This window comes from Hordeum vulgare, chromosome 4H, assembly GCF_904849725.1.
Source record: "Hordeum vulgare subsp. vulgare chromosome 4H, MorexV3_pseudomolecules_assembly, whole genome shotgun sequence".
In the NCBI taxonomy this organism is placed as follows: Eukaryota; Viridiplantae; Streptophyta; class Magnoliopsida; order Poales; family Poaceae; genus Hordeum; species Hordeum vulgare.
Window position 1 is genome coordinate 367021795 of NC_058521.1, and position 24096 is coordinate 367045890.

General features: G+C 44.7%; 1 long non-coding RNA gene across 2 annotated transcripts; it reads left to right on the forward strand.

Annotated features, from left to right (window-relative positions):
* Positions 1 to 20154: 20154 nt before the first annotated feature.
* Positions 20155 to 22514, forward strand: LOC123446486. 2 transcript variants are annotated; one of them, XR_006631384.1, is made up of 3 exons: positions 20155 to 20513; positions 20614 to 21711; positions 21812 to 22514. It is a non-coding gene; the product is annotated as an uncharacterized LOC123446486 (long non-coding RNA). The 2 variants fall into 2 exon arrangements; XR_006631383.1 differs by having other exon boundaries at positions 20617 to 21711.
* The last annotated feature ends 1582 nt before the right edge of the window (positions 22515 to 24096 follow it).

A 24096-nucleotide genomic window follows, 5' to 3' on the forward strand; every position in this document is an offset into this window, starting at 1 on the left:
CATATGGAGTTATGCCATTTGCTTGACCTGGGAAATCCAGTGATGAAGTCCATGCCGAATTTGTCCCACTTCCATTCAGGCACTTGGAGAGGTTGTAGCAGTCCAGCAGGTCACTGATGCTCAGCCTTGACTCGCTGGCACACGTTGCACTTGGCAACATAAGACGCTATTTCCCTCTTCATGCCATGCCACCAGAATATTTCTCGAAGATCTTGATACATCTTGGTACCGCCGGGGTGAATAAAGTAGGGTGTGTCATGAGCTTCCTGCAGGATCAAGTCCTTGAGTTTGCCTTGTTGGGTACACATAAACGCTTCCCAAACCACACTAGTCCTTGTTCATCCACCAAGAATTCTGGGGCCTTGCATTCTTGAATCTTCTTCTTGATGCCTTCAATGCTCTTGTGCCCCTTATGGGCCTCCTTGATATCGCCAGCCAGCATTGGTTTGACTTCGAGGTTAGGCAGGAATCCTAGTTCACTAGCTCCAATCCAAAGCTTTCCATTTCTTCATATAAGGCAGGTAGCCTTTCCTTGAGCATAACATTCAAGGTGCTCGCCTTCCTGCTTAAGGCATCAGCCACTACATTGGCCTTACCGGGGTGGTATTGAATGCTGAGGTTGTAGTCTATGATTGACTCCAACCATCTTCATTACCTCATATTCAATTCCCTTTGAGCAAAGATATACTTCAGACTTTTGTGGTCAGTGTATATTTCACATCGCTTCCCCAGAAGGTAATGTCGCCATGTCATAAGGCATGCACTACTGCTGCCAACTCGAGGTCATGGGTGGCATAATTCTCCTCATGCGGGTGCAGTTGCCGTGACAGATATGCCATGCCTCTACCGTCTTGCATTAGGACTCCATCGAGCCCAGTTCTGGAGGCATCACAGTATATCGCAAACTCCTTGCTGATATCCGGGGTAGCCAATACCGGGGCGGTAGTCAATCTCTTCTTTAACTCCTAGAATCTTGCTTCACACTCCGGCGTCCATTCGAACTTCTTGCCTTTCTTCAACAGCTGAGCCATGGGTCGAGCGATGCCGGAGAATCTTTCTACAAACTTGCGGTAATATCCCGCGAGCCCGAGGAAGCTCCTGACTTCCTTCACATCGATTGGCGACTCACAATTGGTTACCGTAGTAATCTTGGAAGGATCGACCGCCAATCCACTTTCCGTCATGGTGTGACCCAAGAATCCAACTTCGTTCAGCCAGAATTGGCATTTGCTGAATATTGCATAAAGTTGGTGCTCTCGAAGCTTCTCCAACACTAACCTTAAGTGTTGCTCATGCTCTTCTTCGGACTTGGAGAAGATTAATATGTCATCAATAAATACGACAACAAATTTATCTAGGTATTCCATGAAGACCTTGTTCATGAGGTACATGAAGTAAGTTGGGGCATCTGTCAACCCGAAAGACATGACAGTGCACTCGTATAGACCGTACCGGGTCACAAACGCAGTCTTGGGTATGTCTTCAGGTCGGATCTTCAGCTGGTAATATCCAGATCGGAGATCGATCTTGGAAAATACCTTGGCTCCATTTAACTGGTCAAACAAGTCTTCAATCTTGGGGAGTGGGTACTTGTCCTTGATCGTGACCTCATTGAGAGAACGGTAATCGATGCAGAGTCTGATAGTCCCATCCTTCTTAGACACGAACAGAACAGGTGATCCCCAAGGTGATGCACTCGGACGAATGAATCCTTTCCAGAGTTGCCCATCCAGCTGCTTCTTCAGCTCTGCTAGCTCTTCGGATCCCATCCTATAAGGCTTCTTATAGATAGCCTCGATCCGGGCATGAGCTCAATGATGAACTCGATGTCTTGGTCGGGAGGCATCCCTGGTAGCTCATCAGGAAAGACGTCCGGGTACTCATAGACTATTGGTACTCAGTCCAGCTCTTCTCCCGACACGCTATTAACGTGCGGTACTCAAGTGGATACTGGCTCAGAGACATACTTGACTTTGACCCCTTGGTCGCTTGTCATGGTAATAGCCCTGTTGGCACAGTCCAAGATGCTCTCGTGTTTGGCCAACCAATCCATGCCAAGAATTACTTCTAGGCCTTGTGACTTAATGATGATGAGATGTGCTGAGAATCTTATCCCATTGATAACAATCTTGACTCCTCTACACCCTAGGTTGGTCCTTAACACTGCTCCCGGGGTATGTACTGCCATTTGCCCATTAAGCAGGGTAGGCTTCAAACCACATTTTTCCGCAAACTTCTGAGTAACAAAAGAATGCGAAGCACCACAATCAAACAATATTGTTGCTGGGGTGGAGTTGACGAGGAACGTAACCAGAATGCAGTCCGGGTCTTCTTGTGCCTCTTCTGCGGAGATGTGATTAATATGTCCCCTGTTGTGATACTGCTGATTGCGGGGAGCTAGATTCCTCTCTGGTGCTCCTTGACCTTGATTTCGCGCATTGGGGCGCGGTGCGTAGGCCTTCTTGTTGGGACACTGCCTGGAATAGTGCCCAGTCTATCCACATCCAAAACAGGTAACTTTTCCTGGAAGGTTGGTCTTGACTCCACTGTTGTTCGGTGGGTTGAATGCTGGCTTGGTGTTGACTTGCTGCTGAGGCTGGTAGTTCTGGCAAAATGTTGGAGCCTTATCCTACTGTTGTTGATAACTGGGTCTTGCTGGAGCTGACTGCCATGGGCGTGGCTTCAGATTACTCGGCCCTCCACTACCCATCAGCTTGCGCTTACGGGTGTCGTCCATTGCACGCCACTTATCTTCGAACATAAGGGCCTTATTAACCAGATCGCAGAAGGTTTGGCATTCACAAACAACCAGTTGATACTTGAGTGACTGTTGTAGTCCATCCATAAAGCATTCCACTTTAGCGGCCTCAGTGTTGACGTCCTCTGGTGCATATCTTCACAGGAGGTTAAACTTCTGCAAATACTCCTTGATGGTTCCACTGCCTTGCCTTAAGGATCGGAATTCCCGCTTCTTAGTGGTCATCATTCTGGGAGGAATGTGAGCAGCGCGGAATTCTTCCTTGAACATTGCCCAAGTGATGACTTGTCGTGCTCGCATGATCTAGAATCTATGCCACCAAGCTCTGGCCTTGCCTCCGAGACAATGAGAAGCATAAATGACTTTCTCGTGATCATCAGTGCAATTGACTAGCGCCAGCAGGTCTTCGATAGTATGGATCCAGTCATCGGCGTCCAATGGTTCAGTCGTCTCCGTGAATATGGGTGGCGTAGTTCGTATAAACTCAGATAGAGTAGAGCGACCGCTGCCATTCCCATTCTGCGGTGGGTTGTTAACCAAGACTTGAGCCAGCTTCTAGATAGCGGCATTACTGGCTTGACGTTCCTCTCGGAGAGCTTGAAGGAACTGAGCCATAGTCAAGCTTTCAAGACGAGGCAGTGGCGGTGGAATATCACCTTGCTACTGCTCGTGGTGATCTCCAGCTTCAGCATCCCCTCCGGTTCCCTGTTACTGACCTGAAGAGGTAGAGCCGGGGATTCCGAAGGTGCTGGTGCGAGTTGAAATCACCATCCTGTCAGGGGTAGACAGGGCAATATGTCACACTGGCCGGAATCATAAGGGATGATGCTCTATTAAAGAGGGTTTGGTGTCGTGCTAGTGTGAGATTTTTAAACCAAGATTTCTGGGGAAAGCTAATGCATTAGATTAAAAACAAATGATGTAGTCACTTACAAGCTGCCTAAGGCAAAAATGCGGCTTGCATGAAACATGCTTACACAACACTCGTGGTTCTCATGAACCGATACATGAACTCACTACGCTTGGGGAGACTCCTAATTGCCTAAGCCGGAATCCTAAGCGGTGGACTGCTCGGTCTCGTAGGCGGGTTCTGCAGGGTCTTCGTCTTCATCTTCATCGGTGCTTTCATCCTTCAAAGGAGTAGGAGAAGGAAGTGGTCCATCACGGCGTTTCTTAGTTCGCAAAGCAGTGAGGAGCTTAGTGTACTCTTCCGTGGCCAGGCGGCGACTCTTAATAGGAGTGGCCTGAAGCGGTGGTACTCCTCCTCGGAAGGCAATGGCTAATTGCCCTTCGGGTGCTCCTTCCTTCTTAACCTTGCGGGTCTTCATCTTCTCCAGGCGAAATAGGTCCTTGACTTGGTGTAGTTCTTGGCGAACCTTCGTTTACTCCTTGATCAAAAGGTGCGTCAAAGTGTCGGAGGAGAGACTGAAGTAGGTCTGAAACCTTAGTGGCGTCCCGTCCTCTGAAGATGGGTTGAGTGTCCAACTCCCGTCAGTCCCATGCTTAATAAAAGGTAGTTGACGAGTAGCTGTCTCGTTAGCCATCTCGGGAAGGATGTCATGGAGACGCACGAGCGCCTCTCGTGCGGCTGCCTCCACTGCCAACATCAGATCATCCATCTCTGATCTTTCAAAGAACCAACTAGTTTGGGAGTCATTAGCCTTCACTATCACGTCCATGTGATATTCCTTGGTAGAGGAAGATGGGTGTGCGGCGTACTTTACACTTCTCGAGGCTATCTCCCAAAAGTAGGGGAAAGCCCGTCTCCAGAAGGATCTCAGGTACATCGGCCATCTACAAAGATGTAGGGGAGAGGGTTAGAAAGTTTTAGTGGGTGCAGAAAATCTCAAGGGTAAAGGCTAGGTGCACTAATCATCTCGGCTATCGTCCATGCTACCTAAGGCTTCCTATAGTCAGGATAGCTCTAATACCAGCTCTCTGGGTACCCCAACTTACGAGTAGAGATCGCCGAATGAACGTGCTCAGTGATCCCAGAGATCAATGCTCACCGAACACACACACACTGAATAGTAAGAGTCTTACATCCAAGTACCGAATTATTACATCATGTGACCGAGAGGTCAAGTTCACAAGGTAGGGCCTATAAGGCCAAATCACACGAATACAACTAGCGGCGGAAATATTGGGGCTAAGCGGGTGCCCATGCCATCAGCCTACACCAACAGGCATTCTGACTAGGAAGCGTCCTAGTTCGCAGGACCGTCTCCGAAGACGTACTCTTCTCCAAACTCTGGTCCTTCCATGACTGGTCAATAATATAACCAGTGGCAAGCCAATGAGTACTTTTAAATGTACTTGCAAACAGCCCATGATATGAACAATGCAATTGAAAGTATAACAAGTAATATGCATCATTGGTGGATAGCTCCTTATCTATGAATAAACTTGATGATGCATATGCATCACAAACTAGCTGTTGATTTGAAGAACAAGTTACAGATATCAACATATCTATGAAGGGCTGATTACTCCGGATTCACCCTTTATGCCAAGTCACCAAACTTCGTCATATCAACTCTTTCATATTAACACTATTGACCACGCACTCACACTTGATTTATGCAGAAATGACTGGACGTAGTTTAAGCGGCACCACCCAACTGTCCTTGACCGTGGACACGGCTATTCGAATAGTTTTACAGTCTACAGAGGTAGTACGCTGGGCCCATGAGATCCGGGAAACTTCTGTGTCATCCACGACTCCCGGTATATAACATAACCGAGGTAAGTACCCGATCAATGCCTTTCCCCTGACGATACTAGACAAGGAGATCCACTCGATTGGTACCCAACCCACATGATGTACGTCTTACGAGCATCAACTCTGGACTGTATCATCCATGCGGGGACCAACATGTGCCTGGAACACGTAAAAATGGCATATCGCCCTACCTGGCACGACCCATCATGAGAGTGACCACACATCACTTCCGCCACTAGTAATGTGGCCCTTTCCTAGCACCGAACAGAGTAATCAACAAAGCCCCGTCCCATCAAGGGGGTAACGTGGATGTACATGTTAGGTTGGGACGGTCGACACATCATAAATCTATTCCCATTTCCGAAACCATACACACTCAAAATACCGAGTGCACCACTTCACCAAAAGTGTCCACCTAACTAATCATCACCCTCGGGCATTAGTGGCACCCGATGGGGTTTTCATAAACCTTTGATTTATACCAACATCATGCTCATGCTACTATGATTAGCTCTATGTGCCAACATGATAATAGCGTGACCCTCATAGGTGGTAGGATCATTCTCAAAATGAACGTGCTCCGGAGGCGCCATCGGTAACATCACTTCAATGATTTACCGATGCTTATGATCACATGCAACGGAAATATTTGTGCTACTTAGCATGCAATATAACATATGCTCAGACATGGTCAAAGGGCTGCTTGCCTTGGTCAACTAGGTATCCGGGGTCTTCGAGGTCATCAAGTCGAACTCCTTCATCACACGGGTTTTCTATCGTCGTAATAAATAAAAATCAATAAGTGGCTCACTTCAAAACAGATCACAAAGTCACTTTAAAAATGTTCTTTATTTCTGGTAAATCCATATTGTTATTTTAAAAATAGTTGTCCCTGGTTTTAGAGAAGGAATATTTTTAAAATCAATATAACAGAACCAAAACTATTCCAAATTAAGCCTTTTATTATTATAAAACATAATAGTTGTTGCAAAAATTCATCCAATGGTTCTGTTAAATAGTACATATTTTTAGAAAAATAACGGTGAAAAAATCATAATTTTTCACTCGTTAAAACATTTTACAAAAACAATTTAAAATCAAGTTTTAAATAAAAATAAAAGGGCTACAGCCCCTGGCCTGGCTTGGCCTGGGACTGGGCCGCCCAACTGGCCAGCCAACCAGCCTGCCCAGGCGCGCTCGTTGTCAAGTTTGAACCTGACGTGCGGGCCCTTGCAGTCAGTGGCTACGGGCAGTGAGGGAGAGAGAGATGGGCCACCCACAGGTGGGGCACACCTGTTAGGGTCGTCTCCTACCTTTGGCCAGAGAGGAGGAGAAGCACGCCGACATGGCTACCGACGTCCTCGGGCCCTAACAATGACAAGAATGGGTCTGGCTCATCGTCACCTACCTGCTGGTGGTCGAGTCGACGATGGAGGAGCTCTGGTTCACCGGCGACGAGGTAGCCGTGGCGGAGGAGTTTCAGGTGAAGGTGGAGGTGGCGGCTACGGGCACAGATTCGCTCGGGGAAGAGGGGGAAAAGCTTCCTGGGATCACGGGGAGTGCTATGGGGGAAGAGGGACGCTTGAGCCGACGTGTAGCCAGAGATCGACCGGAGCTCCGAGGCGGAGGGGCCTCGGTTGATCTCGAGCACCGGGGCTCTGCTTGCTCAATGGGGTCGCTAGGGAGGTGATTGAGGTCTCCGTGAGGTGGAGTGAGGGGTTCTGGAGCGAGGGGAGGGGCTATTTATAGGCCCGAAACGGTGAGACGACTCGGGGGGCGCCGGTGATCCATCGTGGCGTGCATAGGGGTGCAGAGAGAGGCTGGGGTCGAAACCACGGTCTCAGGACATGGTTTTGGACCTCCAGGACTCACTACGAGAGAGAGGGAGAGAGGAGAGGCGAGCTATCATGGTTGCGCTCCTATGGCGCTTCTGGTGCACGCGGGCACGCGTCGCACCGGCTCTTAGCACGGGAAAGGAGGGGGCCTGAGGGCTGCCTGATGCAGGGAGGCTGACGGGGGAGAGGAGAGACACCGCATGGAGGCTGGAGTTGGCCGAGGGAGTCGCCCCCACCTCGGTTGCTCTCTGTAGCGCGCCCAGAGCGCAGCTTTGGCATGCCACGGCATGCTGGCACGCTCTGGGGTGCCTTGGACGTGTCTAGCATGTCCTGGGCACTGGCTTGCAGATGCCTAGCCGTTGGAGTCCCGTGGGATCCTTGGCTGGTCAAAGCAAGACAAGAAAACAGGTGTTGTCAGCCTTGTGCTGAAGCTTAAATTGGAGATTTGGTTTTTCTACTTTGAACCAAAGGGGCCACTTGACTGGAGTTAGGCATTGATGTAACCCACCTAATCTATGAGTTTGGGAGAAAGGGATTGGGTTTAGCTAAGGTTAGGAGGGGTTTTACCCAACTGTCATAAGGTGCTCGACTGTGGTTTGGGGTGGTTGCACCCCACCACTGGCTTTGCAACTTAACAAGATTGGTTTTGGTTCTAAAACATGGGGCTTCACCAAGTTTGAGCTCCATTGGACAAGTTTAGCTTTGTAAACTTGAAAACATCCCTAAATGACCAGATTTGTTCCTTCCAAAGGGAGTGTGGGCAAATCAAGTCCCACAAATCCCTTTTTTGGCATGGAGTCCTCATTTGAGGTATTAGGCACTCTTGGAAAGTTTCAGCTCCATTGGATAAAGTTTGCTATGTAGAGTTGCTCTAACTTCATACTTGACAAAAAGGGTTTTGCAATTATTTGCTGACCTTAACCACCTTATATCAAGGTGTAACTTTATGTGGGCACCAAATATGGCTTATACAAGTGAAATTTTCTAGGAATTTATTGAGAATATTTTATTTGTAAATATTTCAAAAGGTCAAAACAGACAGAAAAGGTTTTCAAGGTTTTACTCAAATAATTATAATATAAATAGGGGTTGAAAATCTTATGTGTGGAAAATATATGTCCTCCTAACTATCTCCAAATTTTCTCAGATTTTTCTAAGGCAGAAAAGTATTTTTCCATATAGGAATATCATTTCTGGCCTCAAAAATGGACATGCAAATAAAATAAGAAAATAATTTATAAAATAATTATTTTATGGTTTTGGTGAGCTATAATGGTTTTAGAACCAAATCACCAACTTTGGGTGAGAACACTTCTTGCCATCAAGGACTTGTAGTGCAACCCAAAGCAGGGTTTTGCGTTTACCAGAAATAAGAAAGAGGTTTTTAAAAGAAATAGTATAGGTGAAATATGGTTTTTGATATCACATAATCAAGCATACAAGCATACAATGACAACCATGGCACACACAACATTAGTTTTGAATTATTTTTTAATAAACTCAGTTTTTTGAATTACAAAAAAAAAGTGATAGTGAAAACAGGGTGTGACAGATGAAAAGAGGGGCCCTCCACCGATATTTATAAAGAAATACCTAAAGTGGAGACTGCTAGGCACGTGAACACAGGAGCCACCGTAAATTTTGGAGAAGATGATGGATCGATTATCGGGATAAAAATAAACATAGAAATCTATTGTGATGTCGTCGTGTGTGCCCTAAATTACGGCGGGTGACGTCATAGGTGGACGACTCAAGGAAAATTGCAAAGTCTGGCGGTGCCATAAGCTAGCGTCTGGAGAAACTAAGAAGACAAACACTACAAGGCAACGACTAAGTATCCTAATGGGAGCAAGGAGGATTGACATGAACAAGTTCAAATCAACCTCGGTCCTAATGTCGGGGATATGACCCCGTGGTATAACCCGCCGTTTGGGCCGGGTTAGACCAAGGGCGGCTTAGGAAGCATATATATGATGGGGCGTAGGGATGACAGAGGCAAGCAAGAAGACTTACGAAGTGAACCGCGTAGCAGTCTAGTACCTGAAGATGACGACTCAAGGCCCACGACGTGGAAGACGCCAGAGGCTTTTCTAACTTGGGAAACAAGACAAGGTAGAATTGTAGTAGGTCACAAGCTTTTATAGACCCAGACTATGTTGTACCTATATATAAAAGGGGAGCCCTCGAGCTGAAAAGACAAAGCAAGAAACTCTCAAAAGCTAGGTTAGCTATCCCACATCCTTGTAATCGAGATCACCATCAATACAGACACAAAAGCAGGACACAGGCTTTTACCTCCATTGGATGGGTCGAACCTGTGTAAATGCGTCTCTCGTTCCTGATCAACCCCTTCGATTCGCCACACATCGATGATGGCCTCACACCTAAGTTCTCCGATGAGAACATCTGCCATGAAAAAACTACGACATATGGTATCCGGTTATTCTTTATGAAGATGTTCAGGAGCTTCAAGTTAATCATTCTTCATTATTGTTTTCTTGCTGGTGGATTCTTATTCATGTATCTCTTGTATTTCGTCCCTCCCTACTTCATCCGTAGTCAGGATATTCATGTTTCCGTTCAAACCCTTTCAATTATTTCGAGGTTCACACCTCATCAAGTTTTCATTTATAGTGGTACAATCTATTTTTTAAGCAATTATTCCAACGGTGTTTTCTTTGAGTGGACCCATAACCCATAGGTGCTTCTCCAGGATCATACCTGGCTCTTCTAATCTTTTCCAAAGATCTCAACTTCTTTCCATGTGTGACGTAAGTATGGTTTTCATTAGTCATATTCCTTCTCAAGATTGTTTTCCAAATTAATTTTCATCATTGGCTCAACCTTTTTCTTGTTCATTTTTCCGGAGTTTCTCAAAAAAAATTGGTGGTGTTCCTTCTGATCATTCTCATCCTTGAAGACTAAAGAAGAGTTCCTCTTAAATCTTGGTCCATTCTCGTGAAGATTCATGGTTTCAGCTCTGTGCTATCATCTCAAATTGTTTCCAATCATGAGAAATTCCTTTCATATCTATCTAATGGATTCCAGAGTTGTTTTTCATTTCTCAATCCTACAAAGGTCGACATTTCACAAGATTTCTTTGTTCTCACCTTTTAGCTTTTGTTCTCAAATTCTTCTCAATTGTTACATGGGGACCCCGACTTGTAAGTCATGATCACTGAATGCATGTGTACAGTGATCCCACAAATCAATGCTCACTGAACATACATAAGCTGGATAATAAGAGTCTTACATCCATACATATTGTCTATTACAAATAAGGGCCATTAAGGCCAAGTCTTACATAGACAGGGCCTCGAAGACCAACACAACAAACACAACTAACAGAGGACATCCCGAATGAAAGCGTGAATCCATGCCATCTGCCTTAACCTACATGCACTATGAGTGGGAAGCGTGGGTATAACCGACGAACACTTCACCAAATTCTTGTTCTTCCATGCCTCGCCAATTAAATAACTAGTGGCAAGCCAATGGGTACTTTGAATGTACTCGCAAGCAACCCAGGATCTGGAACAAGGCAATAATGAAACATGGTATAATACTAGTAGGCAATTTGCGGGAAGCAGGGTTTTCCCTAGTCCAATAACATGATCAACTTCCTGTGTGGCATGCATTATAAGGTAAGTCATAAACACGTCAACGGTTTATAGATTTCAATACCAACTGAGGGCTGAACATCCCATGTCCACCCATCATGCCAAGTCTTCTGACTTAGCTCATCATTCATACTACCACCATTCCCACACACACGCACACACTTGGTTTATGAGAAAACTCCTCGACGTAGTTTAAGTAGCACCACCAACTATCCTTGACCGTGGACACAGCTATTCGAATAGTTTTACACTATTCAGAGCTTGCACACTTTACCCACAAGACTTGGGAAACTTCCGTGTCAGAACACGACTCGCCACATTTCGCATACTCGAGGTAAGTACCCGAACATCACCTTTCCCATGACGATACTAGCAAAGATACCACTCATTGGTGACAATCCCTCGTGATGTACATCACATGTATCATCCACAAGGACACATAACAGTGTGCTTGGTGTGTGTGAAAACATCACATGGTCGCCCTTTCATGGCACGACCCCATCTCGAGAGTGACCCCGTCACTCCCACCACTAGTAAAGTGGGCTCCCTATTAGAACCGACCATAGTAATCATAAGGGGTATTGTGGTTGTACATGTAAGGTTGGGACGGTCATCAAATCTTAAATCTAATCTTGGTTTAGAAACCACTCACATATCTGGCCTCGGTATACCACTCCCTTATCAAGTGGTTACTGCTACGGCAACATACAACATCGCTAGAAATTGGCACGTTGACGGAGGCTGGGCTTGCGTTGGTTTTTCCCTTGAAGAGGAAAGGGTGATGCAGCACAGGAGCAGTAAGTATTTACCTCAGTTTGAGAACCAAGGTATCAATCCAGTAGGAGAATCTCGTCAAGTCCAGAGTACCTGCGCAAACACAAAAGAGCTTGCACCCAACACTTTAAAGGGGTTGTCAATCCCTTCAAGATTGATTGCAAAGTGAGATCTGAAGGCGGAAAGTGCAACGAAGTAAAAGTGTAAGGCTGAAAATATGGTGTGGAGTAGACCCGGGGGCCATAGTGTTCACTAGAGGTTTCTCTCAAAATAGCAAGTATTACGGTGGGTGAACAAATTACTCTCGAGCAATTGATAGAACCGCGCAAAGTCATGACGATATCTAAGGCAATGATCATACATATAGGCATCACCTCCGAGACAAGTAGACCGATACTTTCTGCATCTACTACTATTACTCCACACATCGACCGCTATCCAGCATGCATCTAGTGTATTGAGTTCATGACGAACAGAGTAACGCCTTAAACAAGATGACATGATGTAGAGGGATAATCTCAAACCAATGATGAAAACCTCATCTTTTTACCCTTGATGGCAACAACACGATGCGTTCCTAGCTACCCCTTCTGTCACTAGGTGAGGTCACTGCACGGTATGAACCCAAAACCAAGCATTTCTCCCATTGCAAGAATCATAGATCAAGTTGGCCAAACAAAACCCACAACTCTAAGAGAAATACAAGGATATGAAATCATGCATATAAGAGATCAGAAGAAACTCAAATAAGATTCATAGATAATCTGATCATAAATCCATAATTCAGCGGATCTCAACAAACACGCCGCAAAAGAAGATTACATCGGATAGATCTCCATGAAGATCATGGAGAACTTTGTATTGAAGATCCAAGAGAGAGAAGAAGCCATCTAGCTACTAGCTATGGACCCGTAGGTCTATGGTGAACTACTCACGCATCATCGGAGAGGTCATGGTGTTGATCAAGAAGCCCTCCGTATCCGAATCCCCCCCCGGCAGGGCACCAGAACGTGCCCAGATGGGATCTTGCGGAGACAGAAGCCTGCGGCGGCGGAAAAGTACTTTCGATGATCTCCTGATTTTTTCTGGGATTTTAGGGAATATATTGGCGCAAAACCTAGTGCAGAGCTGGCCGAGGGATCCCACAAGACAGGGATGGCGCGGGCCCCCCCTGGCCGCGCCATGAGGGCTTGTGGGGTCCCTGCAGGCCCCCTACCATGATTCTCCAGCTTCTCGATCTTTTTCTGTTTCGGAAAAAATATTTTTGGCAGTTTCATTCCGTTTGGACTCCATTCAAAATCCTCCTATGAAAGGGGTCAAAAACATGGAAAAAATAGGAACTCGCACTTGGCACTGATTTAATAAGTTAGTCCCAAAAAATATTTAAAAGGCATACAAAACATCCAAAGTTTGACAACATAATAACATGAAAGCATCAAAGATTATAGATACGTTGGAGACGTATCAAGCATCCCCAAGCTTAACTCCTGCTCGTCCTCGAGTAGGAAAGTGATAAAGACTGAATTTTTGATGTGGAATGCTACCTAGCATAGTTGTCCTTTGCAACTTGTTTCATGTGACATGAATGTTCAGATCTGTAAGATTCAAAACAATAGTTTTGCTATTGACATGAAAACAATAATACTTCAAGCAAACTAGCAAGGTAATCATGAACTTTCAAAATAACAAGGCCAAGGAAAGTTATCCCTACAAAATCATATAGTCTAGCTATGCTCCATCATCCTCACATAACTAATGTAAATCATGCACAACCCCGGTATTGGCCAAGTAATTGTGTTCGCACTCTTACTTTCTCAAACTTTTTATAACTATCACACAATACATGAGCGTGAGCCATGGATATAGCACTATAGGTGGAATAGAGTGTGGTGGTGGTTGTGAGACAAAAAGGAGGAGATGGTCACATTGACTCGGTGTATCAAAGGGCTATGGAGATTCCCATTAATAGATATCAATTTGAATGAGTAGGGATTGCCATACAAGGGGTGCACTAGAGCTATAGGTATGTGAAAGCTCAAAAGAAGAACTAGCGGGTGTGCATCCAACTTGCTTGCTCACGAAGACCTAGGGCAATTTGAGGAAGCCCATCATTGGAATATACAAGCCAAGTTATATAATAAAGATTCCCACTAGCTTATGGTAGTGACAAAGCAAGAAGCTCTCAATCATGAAGAACATGGTGCTATTATGAAGCACAAGTGTGGAAAAAGATAGTAGCATTGTCCCTTCTCTCTTTTTCTCTCCCTTTTTTGTTTTTTGTTTGGGCTCTTGGCCTCTTTTTTTTATTTGGGCTCTTTGGCCTCTTTTCTTTAATTCCTCACATGGGACAATGCTCTAATAATGATGATCATCACACTTTTATTTACTCACAGCTCGAAGCTTAGAACGATGATGACTCTATAGGAAATGCCTCCAGCAGTGTACTGGGATGTGCAACGATCTAGCTTGGCGTATGACGTTGAAACATCTCGCTAGCTATCTTACGATCATGCAATGGCAATATGAGAGTGGCGGCACAAGTCATGAGACGGAACGGTGGGAGTTGCATGGCAATATATCTCGGAATGGCCATGAAAATGCCATAGTAGGTAGGTATGGTGGCTGTTTTGAGGAAGGCATATGGTGGGTTTGTGTATCGACCGAAGTTGTGTGGCACTAGAGAGGATAGCAAAGGTGGAAGGTGAAAGTGCATCTATACCATGGACTCACATTAGTCATGAAGAACTCACATACTTGTTGCGAAAGTTTTTATTAGTAATCGAAACAAAGTGCTAAACGCATACTCCTAGGGGAAGGGTTGGTAGGTGTTAACCATCGCGCGGTCCCGACCTCAACACAAAGGATGACAATCAATATATCAATTATGCTCCGACTTCCTAACATAGCGGTTAGCCATACGTGCATGCTACGGGAATCACTAACTTCAACACAAGTATTTCTAGATTCACAACACCCTACTAACATAACTCTTAATATTACCAAATCCACGTCTCAAAACTAATTGAGAGGAATCAAGACTTCTCTTTCTACTCAATGCACATGAAGATGGAGGTTTTTGTATCCTCTATGGGTACCTATCACCGTTGGGACTACTTTCGTAGAATAAGCCAACTACCAAGTCACGCACCGCCGTGCTCTAATAGATATAAGTGAAGCACATAGAGCAAAATTATCTAGCTCAAAAGATATAAGTGAAGCACTATGAGCATTCTAGCAAAATCACTATGAGTGCATGTCTCTCTCTCTCAAAAAGGTGTGCATCAAGGATGATTGTGACACAACAAAAAGAAAAGACTCCTACGATACAAGACGCTCCAAGCAAAACACATATCATGTGGTGAATAAAATATTGCTCCAAGTAATGTTACCGATGGATTGAAGACGAAAGAGGGGATGCCTTCCCGGGGCATCCCCAAGCTTAGGCTTTTTGGTGTCATTGAATTTGGCTTGGGATGCCTTGGGCATCCCCAAGCTTGAGCTCTTTCCACTCCTTATCTCTTTTTCCATGAGAACATCACCCAAAACTTGAAAACTTCACAACACAAAACTTAAACAGAAACTCGTGATAACATTAGCACAAGAAAACAAACTACCACCTCTTTAGGTACTGTAGCAATCTTGATTTCTATTTATATTGGTGTTAGATTACTGTATTCTCACTTTTCCATGGCTAGTACCCCCCGATACTATCCATAGTTTCATCAAAACACGCAACCAACTCAACAAAAACAGAATCTGTCAAAAACAGACCTGTCTGTAGCAATCTGTATACTTCGTATACTTCTGGTACCTCAAAAATTCTGAAAAATTATGACTGCCTGGGCAAAAGGCATATAAACCAGCAGGAATAAGAATCAACTCAAAGGCTCTTTCTGAATAAAAATGAGAAATAATCTCGTGAGTGAAAAGTTTCTGTATTTTTCCAGTAGGATCAAACAACCATCACCAAGACTAGTCATAAAGGTTTTGCTTCGCTCAAACACAAAAAGAAACACAAAAGACACGATCATAACAGAATTATGATGGTGTGGACACAACAAAACAGAAAGAAAAAGAAATAAATTCATTGCCTCCCAACAAGCGCTATTGTTTAACGCCCTTAGCTAGGCATAAAAGCGATAGAATCACATATCGTCGTCTTTGGTGCTCAAGCCATAAGTAGCGTGATCACTCATCGTCTTAAGGTCTTCATGTTTCCTACTAGATGATTCACCACTATTTTTAGGAACAAAAACATACTTGGTGACCTTATTGTGGGCAAAATTTGGAGTATTCTGCAGCGGAAAAAGCGGAACCCAAGTTGGTTATAACATCCTCTAGTTTGTCAATCCTAGCGGAATCATGACCTAATTTTTCGTTAACTGTGGGTACCTTCTCCTTTAAATTTTTCAAAACCATTCCCACCTTGGATCCATACTGAGTGATTTGATTGTGGATCTTTTTATCCAAATTCTCAATGAGTTCTATCGTAGCAACTTTATTTTCAATGATGTCCAGCCTACGCATCACATGTTCCAGAGTTAAGGTAGTTCCATTAACCATGAGTGGGGGTGAGCCCACCAAATTTATTACAGCGCCGTAGGAATCAACGGTATGGCTACCCAAGAAATTTCCACCTACGATGGTGTCAAGAATATACCTATTCCAAGGAGAAACACCCACATAAAAACTGCGAAGCAGGACGGTCGTGGATTGCTTATGAGTATATCTACTCTGAGCATTGCAAATCCTATACCAAGCGTCCTGTAAGTTTTCTTCCTCAATTTGTTTGAAATTGAGAACTTCACTCTCGGGAGTATCGTTCGAAGTGGTGGATCTAGCCATGAGGACAGGTAGACTATCCCACACAGACGAACAGAAAGCAAGCGAGAAAAAGGGCGAACGAAAAGGCAAACGGAAAAGGCAAACAAAAAAGGCAAATTGTGATGTGGGGGAGAGGAAAACGAGAGGCAACTAGCAAACAAAGTAAATGCAAGAGATGAGTCTGCGACACTTACTTGGATGAGTTCTTGACTTGATCCTCCCCGGCAACGGTGCCATAAATTCTTCTGCTACGGCAACAGACAACAACACCAGAAATTGGCACGTTGACGGAGGCTAGGCTTGCGTTGGTTTTTCCCTTGAAGAGGAAAGGGTGATGCAGCATAGGAGCAGTAAGTATTTCCCTTAGTTTGAGAACCAAGATATCTATCCAGTAGGAGAATCTCGTCAAGTCTAGAGTACCTGCGCAAAAACAAAAACGCTTGCACCCAACGGTTTAAACGGGTTGTCAATCCCTTCAAGATTGATTGCAAAGTGACATCTGAAGGCGAAAGTGCAACGAAGTAAAAATGTAACGCTGAAAATATGGTGTGGAATAGACCCGGGGGCCATAGTGTTCACTAGAGGCTTCTCTCAAAATAGCAAGTATTACAGTGGGTGAACAAATTACTGTCAAGCAATTGATAGAACCGCGCAAAGTCATGACGATATCTAAGGCAATGATCATACATATAGGCATCACCTCCGAGACAAGTAGACCGATACTTTCTGCATCTACTACTATTACTCCACACATCGACCGCTATCCAGCATGCATCTAGTGTATTGAGTTTATGATGAATACAGTAACGCCTTAAGCAAGATGACATGATGTAGAGGGATAATCTCAAACCAATGATGAAAACCCCATCTTTTTACCCTTGATGGCAACAACACGATGCGTGCCTCGCTACCCCTTCAGTCACTGGGTGAGGTCACCGCACGGTATGAACCCAAAACCAAGCATTTCTCCCATTGCAAGAATCATAGATCAAGTTCTCCAAACAAAACCCGCAACTCGAAGAGAATTACAAGGATATGAAATCATGCATATAAGAGATCAGAAGAAACTCAAATAAGATTCATAGATATTCTCATCATAAATCCACAATTCATCGGATCTCGACAAATAGACCGCAAAAGAAGATTAGATCGGATAGATCTCCATGAAGATCACGGAGAACTTTGTATTGAAGATCCAAGAGAGAGAAGAAGCCATCTAGCTACTAGCTATGGACCCGTAGGTCTATGGTGAACTACTCACGCATCATCCGAGAGGTCATGGTGTTGATGAAGAAGCCCTCCGTATCCGAATCCCCCCCCCCCCGGCAAGGCACCAGAACGTGCCCCAAATGGGATTTTGCGGAGACAGAAGCATGCAGCGACGGAAAAGTACTTTCGATGATCTCCTAATTTTTTCTGGGATTTTAGGGAATATATAGGCGCAAAACATAGGGCAGAGGTGGCCCAGGGAGCCTAAAAGCTAGGGAGGCGCGCCCCCTGGCCGCGCCATGAGGGCTTGTGGGGTCCCTGCAGGCCCCGTGTCCTGATTCTCCGTCTTCCCGATCTTTTTCTGTTTCGGAAAAAATCTTTTTGGCAGTTTCATTCCGCTTGGACTCCGTTCAAAATCCTCCTCTGAAAGGGGTCAAAAACATGGAAAAAACAGGAACTGGCACTTGGCACTGAGTTAATAAATTAGTCCCAAAAAATATATAAAAGGCATACAAAACATCCAAAGTTTGACAAGATAATTACATGAAACCATCAAAAATTATAGATACGTTGGAGACGTATCAATTACCTAGCTCAGCACATCACCCTCGGGCATTAGTGGCACCCGAGGGGGTTTTCGTAAAACAATTGAAATCATCTTCTTTTACCGTCTCCATGCATGTACTCAATCCCATGCCTAGCACTACTAGCAACCTAACTACACCCCACCCGCACAACCCTCTTGGGTAGGTAAAGTTATGCCTAGGTGCAAGTGTCATCGAGGAAATATCGGGAATACCTCACCGAGGTAGTTATTGATTTAACATGGCCTTATGCATCGAAATAGAATGCTAAATATGTCATGCATGAAAGTATTCTCTTTGGCATGGTCAAGGGGCTTCTTTCCTTGATCAACAAAGTCTCCAGGGTTATCAAAGACTTATGGTCCAAACCCTCGTCAGCAACGCATTCTATCGTTGCAATATAAATGGGCAAAAATAAGCACTCACAAACACGGAGAAAATAATCTACTCAGAAAAATGTCACGCTACTTTTGTAAAATACTAGGATGAGTACAAGTTCTGTAGAAATTATTTGGTCTTGTTTTTGGACTGTAAATAGTTGCAGAAACTATTTTAACACATTGTTAAAATGCCTAAAACAGGGTTTTAAAATAAAACAGTACATGCAACCTTTTGTAAACATTTCACAAGTGGCACCCTAAAATACGAGATAATATTACAAGATTTGTGGTGGACGAATATTTGAATTTGGATAAATATTCACCCCTGTGGGATTTTTCAAAAACATTAATAAAAAGAAAAATTAAAAAGGCCACAGTTCCCGGGCCAGAAGTTACTAGCTGAATCGGCCTAGCCAGCGAAACTAGCTGAGGTGGGCCACGTGGGCGCACCCACTATGGTTTAAACACGACAGGCGGGCACATCCGGCAGTGGTTGCGAGGGGAGGCGAGGGAGCGGTGAGGATGACACGTGGGACGCACCTCTCATCTTCAACCTCGAGACAGAGAAGGCAACGAGCTCACCAGCGACGGTAGGGGGCACGATGAGGGAAACTAGGGGTGGAAATGGGTCCAGGGGCGAGTCGTTGTTCAGCTGGTGGTGGAGTGAGGAGCTGGGGTGCAGGGAGTCGCCAAAGATGAGGTCCCTTGGCGGAGGCACTTCGGGAGGGTGGTTGTCGGGGCCACCAAGGAAGGAAAGGGAGGCCAGGGGTGGCATTTTATGTAGGGGGAACGGTTCACTGAATGCTCGTGCACCGGCGAGACCGTGGCGACGGCCACGTGTAACAACCCAGAACCGACGCTGCAGAAGATTCCCTTTTATTCAATTGTGATTGTGTGATTCATTTGGTTATAGCATTCATCATCTATCATTTGCATCATCTTCATTGCATCGCCACTCCATTGTCGTCATTTTTGAAAACTTGCATACTTTATTAGTTGCCAGTTTTCTCCGTTTTTGTCGTTGACCGTTTCCAGACCAAGCACACATGCACGCGCCCGTGGCATCATTAAAATATTATTTTTAAAAGTGTGTCTAAAAATTTCTCACATCGTATTGAAAGTTGGTGTGCGGTCTTATTATAATGTAGGTAGGCCGCCTACCAAATTTCATCGCAATCGGAGTCAGTTTGATACCCGATCCGTTAACCCTATAACGGTATATAGCCGGTTTATTTGCGGGATGTTTGGTGTTTTAAAGTTGTTGCCGGGCTGCTCATTTCTCCCTCGTATCTCAGCACAGTACCTCTACATAGTCTGACATAGACCTCCTAGCCTAATCCTCCGTTCGTCGTCATCGGATCATCGTCAAACGGACACAATTCATCTCATCATAGTTGCATCCCTCTATATATAACAACCCCCCCCCCCCCACCAAAGTAAACCTAATCCCTAAAAATCCTCCACCTTGTCCCAACCTGCCGCCAGCCTCTCCTTCCTTGGGATCGCATTCTAGCACCCCGATCCAAAAATCATGTGTGTCTCCGTCCACCTTCCTTGATCTCTGTCCCGCTCCAATACCAATTCCCATTCGCAGCAGCAGTAATGCGCCTTCACTCTACTCTCGCCTGAGCGAGAGGACGAGGCGCCCTAGTTCGCCCTCCCCTGCTACCCGGCTGCGAGCAGAACCTCCCAAGCTTCTCTCATATCCTCGCGCGAGTACACACCCAAGGAGATCGATCTTATCCTCCTCCTTGCAGCAGCAGCAGCATCCGCGGACACGTCCGTCGCCCGCATGCGAAACCAGCAGGTCGCCCTGTGCTCCTCCTCTCGCTCTCCCATCTCTGTTTCTTCTCTCCCTTCTTTCTCTTCTCTCAACCTCACATCTCTCTATTGTTTCTCATTAGTAGCAGGTGTAGCCGTCGCCAATGTTTGGAGCAGCGCCTCCCCGAGCTCGTCCTCCACCACATGCCCGGAACCGACGCTGGTTGACCGGATACGCCTCGCCCATCTCTTCTCCTTCCTCCCCTTTCCCTCCTCTGCTCTCCCTCTCTCTCTGACCGACTTCTATGAATCTGGGGTAGGAGCCCATGGCCACCATGGATGTCCATCGCCATTTCACCCAGCCGGCCGCCTTCTTGTTGCCACGCAAAACAGCAGCGCGACACCACGATAATCGTCGTACTTTCGTGACGACGAACGATTGCTTTACGAGCAAAGCAATAAAGATTTCCTCACTTTCATGGAGAAGAATCGGCCTCTTTTCACCGCAAAACGACAAGGATTTACCAAACCTTAGGGCTGCTGGGGCTTGGCAGAAAAGAACGATAGGAAAAAACCGTACATGAAAAGGTAAAGTGTTTGTATTGATAGATCGATTGTTGGGGGTTTTCTAATCGTCCATGGCCTTATATATAAGGCACGATGGACTTTGACGTATACAGGAAGACTTTGCGTACAATAATAAAACTCCAATACTAAACCGATTAGGATTTGTTCCCTTGATTCGGTTACCATGTATAACCCTTGACCTTTTAAAATAGCCAGCTAACCTGCATCATGGAAATCCCTCTTGAACCAATTCACGTAGGCACTCCTTGTCATATATGAATAAACTATTTCGGCCACGTCGCAATCATACTTGGAAACCTTAGTGCACCTCCTTTACGTGAAAACTTTGATACACCTCCTGCATATGTATAGCTTGCCATCCACGGAGTCTTCAACCTAAAATCAAACCGAGCCATGCTAGGACTTGTACTTTAAACCTGTAAATTTTGTTGGCGCAACCGCCTCCGCCACGCGCACTTGCTCGCGCTCTGATGAGAGGAAGAAGAGGCAGCGGACTCTGCTGGGTAACTCCCTTTGAACAGGGTGGGTAACTCTTTCAGGCGCTGGTGGGTAACTCTCTCATGCAGGGTGGGTAACTCTTTCAAGAGCAGGCAGGTATCTCTCTCAAGCGGGGTGGGTAACTCTTTCACGCGCACGTGGATAGCTCTCTCAGAAGGGTGGGTAACTCTCGCCTGATAGGGTGTGCACTTTAAACTGAATATCAATTCCAAATACTGCAGACATTTTGATTAATTTGGCCTATATAATATCTTGCAGCTAAATTATGCATTCCACTTCAAAGCGCCGCCAAGTGCCGGATCTGGACGGGGGCAAGTCGGTCCGCCTGTTCCCATGACCTCCGCCGCAGCCCCATCTCGCCTCTAGACACCGCAAGCCATGTCGTTGCCGCCCCATGGTCTCATCTCGTCACCCAGTTTTCTAAATTCGTGAACACAAGGCTTGGCCGTTGCTGTGCTCCAAATATATCGGGTTTCCAATCTTTGCACAAACATCACTGCATCACAGTAGTTATAGCCCATAGTTTATGATATGTAGGTTCAGGTTCTGTTGTTTTTAAAATTTATCTAAACCAGCGCCCCTTACTTAATACAAATGCAGCGTGGATGCAGTGGTTAGCACCACTTGTTGCATTCATGAAGTGGTTTGTTCGATTCCCTGATTTCCAGTTTTAACAATGCGTTACTTTTTCAGTTTTTCACCCACACACATACGGCTGCCTAGGCCTGCACCTTTCCTGGGCCGCTCCAGTGTACTACAGTCCGGACCGCGTATATTTTTTTTTCTTTCTCTGTGATTTAGTATTTCTCCATCCATGCATATTCCCAAAAAGGCCTTAATTTCTGATTTGCTAATAACTTAATAACTGTTTGTTGGATTAAAATGATTTAAGTATCTAAAATGTATAGAATTTTATTTAGTTCGACAATAAGAAACTTCCAACCAAGTTTAAAATGTTTAACTTGCAGTTTTAATTTAATTTGCACCAATGCCATGTTAAAATGGTTTGTCTCATAATTAATCAATCGTAGGTCCGTTTGAAATTTTCTACATATGTAACTTGGCTAGAAAAATGTGTAGAACAATATGATAGCATTATTTTGCTGTTTAACAACACTAAAATTGTGTTATAGGAAGAACAGTACCAAATCTTAATTTTCATATGGAGATTTACCGGAATTGTTATTCCTTGTTCCGGCCTCATTTAACCTTGCCTAGAATTTCATGTGTTGTCATAATTTCTTGTTGTATCCATGATTAACATGTTGTGGTTGTCATTTGCATGCATTTTGCATGCGTGGCATATCATCTTGTGTTGCTCATATCTTTTAAACCGTAGCTCCATTTTTAATGATATATATATATGTAAATCAACTAGAATGACGTGTAGAATCACATGGTCTATTTTATTTTGCTGTTTGACAATTATAAAATATGTTTACTTCAGATGTGGGCCAATTTCGGAATTAACGTATGGGGTCATTCCGTAGATACTATAAGTTGTTTCCGTCCTCATTTAAAATGCATAGATAGTGTAGTTTATTTATGCTTCACCTGTTGCCATGTGTAACAGCATTTAACATTGTTGAGTACCTAAACGAGAGTGAACTAAATACTTTAACGTGGAGTTTCGTCAATATGAAACTCGTTGCATATTGAACTTCCTTTTATGTGTAGTAATAAATTGTTGTGATTTGTCGTGTCGTGCATAATTATATGCAAATGCATTATATGTGTTTGTGCATCATGTTATGCATATGTCGTGGTGTTTATCGTGTGTTGATTGTTGTTTCCGGATTGTTCCTTCCAAATAGAGTTCTGAACCACTTTGGAGTGTGAGGATTCGTTCGACTACGTTCGTTCGTCTACTTCACAGATTCGTTCTTCTTCCAAACGAGATCACATGCAAGATGATCATTTCCCTAGATACCATTACTATCATTGCCATGTTAGTTTTCTCGTTTCTTTTGCTATGTCTCGCTGACTACCACTTAAATGTCGTCCTCCCAACATTGCCATGAAAACCTCTAACCCTTCCACAACCAAGCAAACCCTTGTTTGGCTATGCTACCGCTCGCTCAGCCTTCTTATAGCATTGTTAGTTGTAGGTGCAGTTGCTTCCATGTGAAAACCTGGGTTCCTTGTTATATAACCATATTAGTTCTATTTAATTTAATGCACCTATATACCTGGTAAAAGGCGGAAGGCTTGGCCATTTGGCTGGGTGTTTTGTTCCGCTTTTGCCACCTTAGTTTTGGCTACCGGTGTTAAGTTCCATATTGATCGCTCCTAACATTCTTGGGCTTGTTATGGGGACCCCCTTGACTTTCGTTTTAGGTTAAAACTCGTCTAGCAAGGCCAACATTGGTACTACATTTGCCTAATAACCTAATAAAATTGCATAGGGACTTTCCGGACCGCGTGAATGATCAACCAAGCCCTGGGAAAGTGCTCCTCATGAGTGTTGGTACAAAATAGAGCCACTTGCGGGGCCATCCGGGGCAACTCGGGGATTTCTATCCGTCCACCGTACGTATTGCTCA